Raw genomic sequence first — 5,016 nt, 5'->3', positions numbered from 1 at the left:
TATAAAAAATAGATGGGGGCAAATGTTAAAATAGAATCAGAATAATAATGATGTCTGAATTGTTACTTAAACACATAAAAGCATGTAATAAAATCTCACTCAGCATGTATGTGTGTGCATATGTGTGTGCACGTGTGTTTATAATGTATGTGTGTGATATATGAGCCCATGATTATTTTTATTTGCAATGAGACAGAAGTAGATAGCTCCATTATGTACATCCTACAGAGAGATCATGGAATAAGAGCTTCTTCCTAGTAGACATGTGGAAATGATACAAATCCTGAGAACAATATATAAATTACCAACACCTGGGAAATACACCTTTCATGGTAAAGCCCAAGCCTAGTGGCATAGGATGCAAGGTAATTCATAACCTTATCTTATAACTGGACTACCTAACCTGCTTTAGTTCTTGTCACGTTTCCTTTTGCTGCCTACACTACTCCCTTATTATTCCCTATCCAGTATATGTTTACATGCTCTATATACACTATCACAATGAACTTCATTTATCTAGATTTCTCTAAGTTGCTAGACCAGTCTGTGATTTACTTAATGGTTAGGACTTTATCTTATTCATTTTTGTACATGCAAGTTCTAGCACATAGTAAGAGTTCAGTAACTATTTTAAATATAAGGGACATACCACTGTGATTTACTCTGTGCCTTCCTAACATTGTTCTTATAAGAATAGATTTACTGGAAATGTACACTGCAATATGTATTCCTTAAATTTGGCACATTGATTTTCTAATCTTTGATAATATTATCTTGTAACAGGCTAAAGAAAAGTGGGAGAAATGCCCTTAAGTTGGGCTCTACTAAATTATAATGTTTAAAATGCCTATGTCATGGTGCTTTATAAATTGCTGAGGATAAACTTGGATTTGATCCTTATGTAGACTCAGAATAGAAGCTTAAAGCCAAGTGAATAAAGTAGAAACTAAAAAGGTATAAACAGTAATGTGCTTGCAGTTATACTTTTCAAGGTAATCATGCATAAAGACCATTATCAATTTCCCAGTGAGAGCTCATCTAAATTGCCATGAAAAAATGCTGCATTTAGGCAAGATAGTTTTTATCACTTTATTTCCCCTTTTATAGGGGTATTATAACTTTATATCATTGCCATTTCCTGGGGAATATCTCAGAAATGTTGTCTTTCTTCTTCTTTTTTTTTTTAGCCAGGTATTCCTCCCTGTCACCTAGACTAGAGTGCAGTGGTGTATTTACTGTTTTCTGCAGCCTTGACCTCCTGGGCTCAAGGGGTCCTCTCACCTCAATCTCCTGACTAACTGGGACTACAGACATATGCCACCATGCCCAGCTAATTTTTAAATCTTTTTTGTAGAGACAAGGTCTTGCTATTACTCATGCTGTTCTCAAACTCCTGAGCTCAAACAGTCCTCCCATCTTGGACTCCCAAAGTGCTGGATTGCAGGCGTGAACCACCACACTCAACCTATTTTCTATGCTTCTGTAACATTAGCACAAACTTAGTGGCTAAAAACAAGAATTTCTAATCTTACTGTTTTTCGGGTCAAAGTCTGACATAAGTCTCATGAAGTAAAATCAAGTTGCCAGCCTGGCTGAGTTCCTTATTGGACAGTATAAGACAAAACCCATTTACTTGCTTTTTCCAGACTCTAGAAGATGCCCACGTTCGTCGACTAGCAGTCCTTCTCCTTCATGTCAAAGCCAGCAACATTGCATCTTTCTGCTCATAACCAAATGAAGTTTACTCTAGGAATAAAAGGTATGTTTTACATCTAAAGCTTAATTAATATAACACATGATATTAATAGAATAAAAGAAACCACGTGATAATCTCAATCAGCACAGAATATAAAAAAAAATCCATTATTTTCCCAACAGATTTTAAAAAATTATCTGTCATGCATGCTATGTTCTAATCCAAGAATTTCCATCGTATGTAAAAGCTTCTCTCACCTTTTAAATGAGTCTGTATCACAGTAAGATATTTTTATTAAAAGAAAGCCAAACACAAACAGGCACATCTTCAACCCCTAATACAGTTTTTCCAAGAAAATGATGTTTCCAAAACCTCAAACATACAGTAATTTAGAATTACGTTACTATGTTTTGAATATCAAATACTGTATGTAGGCTTGATGTATCTGACAGTAGAACATATTCAGCAAAATCATAGGAATAGAAATAGAATTTCTTAGATAATCCTTGCCAAGACATGAGATAATAAGCCTTTGATAGCTTTCTAGAATTCCAAATTCGTAATTTTAACTTAAATTCCAACTTTTTGTAATTTTAACTTATGAAACTAAACTAAATAGAAAATTTTGAATGAGAGATCGATTGTTGTGTTATATTTACTGTATTCAGGTCAACAATACAATTATTCAGAGAGCTTCCTTTGACAGAATGGTACTTGAGACAAATTTTGTTTTCCTCAAATTCTAAACATTGCTATGCTCAAATCCACACTCCAATTTTATTGAAATCCCCCTTTTTTAATGTACATTAATTTCTACTTTCCCCTTTTAAAATTAATATTTATTCTCTATAGTACTGTTAGAATAATATAATGAATATTAAATATTTGAATTATGCAAAAGAGCTTATGAAAATTTCTGTCCCACTTCTTAACACCACATACATTTCTATTTCAAAGGCTTCCACCTTTTTGCAGATTATAACTGTTTCTTTGGTAGAATTATGACAATGTTCTTTCTTAAATTATTTATGTTGGAGATTTTGATATTCTGTGTTGGCTGTCTGGCATGACATATGAGGATTTCTCTCTCTTGCGTGAGCAGCCCACCTACTCTAATCCAAAGAGATAGGTGGTACCTATCTTTTTTTTTAACTGAGATTTTTGTTTTGCATAGAATTTCTACTTTTAAAATGTTTTTATATTCTAATTATGGAATGCTGTACACATCAAAAGGTGTAAATAAAACATTTATAAAATGTTTAAAGAATCTGCATCCTTCAACAAGCTTAATGAATTGAACACCATCACAGTTTGTTTTAATTTTTTATTTGACATTTAAAAATATCTTTATTGGCATATAATTCACACAGCAAAAAAAAAAAAAAAAGTATTTAAAGTACACAATTCAATAGTTTCTAGTATATTCACACATCATCACCACAACCAATTTTAGATCACTTTAATTTCAGCAAAGAGAAACCCTATAACTATTAGCTGTGATTCCCCAATTTCTTCCATAACCACTCTGCCACCAGTCCTGGGATACAATGAACCTTCTTTGTCTCTATAAATTTGCCTGTTTTGGACAACTAATATAAATGGAGTCATACAGCCTGTGGTTTCTTTCATTTAGCATGTTTTCAAGGTTTATCTATCATAGCGTGTGTCAATACTTCATTCCCTTGTACTGCAAAATCATATTACATTGTAAGGATACACTACATTTTATTTATGCATCCATCAGTTGATGGAGATGTGTATTTTTTGACTTTTGAGCTCATATAAATAACATTTCTATAGAAATTTTTATCCAAGTATGTTTGTGAACATAGTATTTCCTTATTCTTGGCTATATACCTACGAGTGGAATGGCTGGGTCATATGGGAGGTCTATGTTTACCAATTTAAAGAAACTCCCAATTATTTTCCAAAGAGACTGCACTGTTTTACATTCCAGACAGGAATGAATAAGACTTTCGGTTTCTCAATATCTTTGCCAACACTTGTTATTTTCTTTTTTATTATATTCTAATGAGTGTGATGTGGTGGCATTTTCCAAATGGATAATGATAATACATATCATTTCATGTGCATGTTGGTCATTTTTATACCTTCTTTAAAGAAATTCTGTAAATATGCCTTGTTCATGTATTAAATTGGGTTACTGATCTAACTTACGTGAAATAGTTTTTTATATACCTGAGGTACAAATATCTATTTTGATATGTGATTGGCAAACAGTTTCTCTTATTCTTTCAGCAATCTTTTTGCTCTTTGACAATGTTCTTTGATGCAGAAAAGTCTGTTATTTTGATGAAATGAAACTTATCTATTTTTAAATTTTGACACTTGAGCTTCAGTGTTGAAGAAAGTGCTTAACCCAAGGTCACAAAGCTTTACTTCTAGGTTTCTTCTAAAAGTTTTCTAGTGTTAGTTTTTACATTTAGATCAATGGTTCATTTTTTTAAAGTTTCATTTTGTTTTTAATTGACACATAATAACTTTATATATTTGTGGGATATACTATGATGTTTTGATACATGTGTATACATTATATAATCAAATCAGAGTAATTAGCTCATTCATTACTTCAAGTATTTGTCATTTCTTTGTGATGAGAATACTCAAAATCCTCTCTTCTAGCTGTTTTGAAATATATACTACATTATTGTAAGCTGTAGTCATCCTGCTGTTAATAGAACACCAGAACTTATTCCTTCTAATCTAGCTGTAATTTTGTACTGGTTGACTATAGACTAACCTATCCCCAACCACCCAGTGCCCCTTATCTTCCTCAGCCTGTGGTAACCAATATTCAACTCTCTACTTCTATAAGACGCACTCTTTTAGATTTTATATTAGTGAGTTCATGCTGTAGGTGTCTGGATTAAGTCATTCTTCCATTGCTATAAAGGAACACCTGAGACTGGGTAATTTATAAAGAAAAGAGTTTTAATTGGCTCATGGGTCTTTAGGCTGTATATGCATGGTGCTGGCATCTGCTCAGCTTTGGGGGAGGCCTTAGGGAGCTTTTACTCATGGGAGAACATGAAATGGGGGCAGGCACATGGGCAACAGCAGAGAAAAGTGAGAATGGGGGAAGTACCGTATACTATGAACAGCCAGATCTTGTGAGAACTCACTATTGGGAGGATAGCACTAAGCCATGAGGGATCTGCCTCCATGACTCAAATGCCTCCCACCAGGCCTCACCTTGAACACTGGAGATTACAATTCAACATGAGATTTGGTTGGGGACGAATATATTAACTACATCATTTTGCACCTGCCCCCTCCCATGTCTCATATCCCTCTCACAT

Source organism: Mandrillus leucophaeus, unplaced genomic scaffold (assembly GCF_000951045.1).
Source record: "Mandrillus leucophaeus isolate KB7577 unplaced genomic scaffold, Mleu.le_1.0 Scaffold776, whole genome shotgun sequence".
NCBI classification, from domain to species: Eukaryota; Metazoa; Chordata; class Mammalia; order Primates; family Cercopithecidae; genus Mandrillus; species Mandrillus leucophaeus.
Note: the sequence above shows the minus strand (reverse complement) of the source record.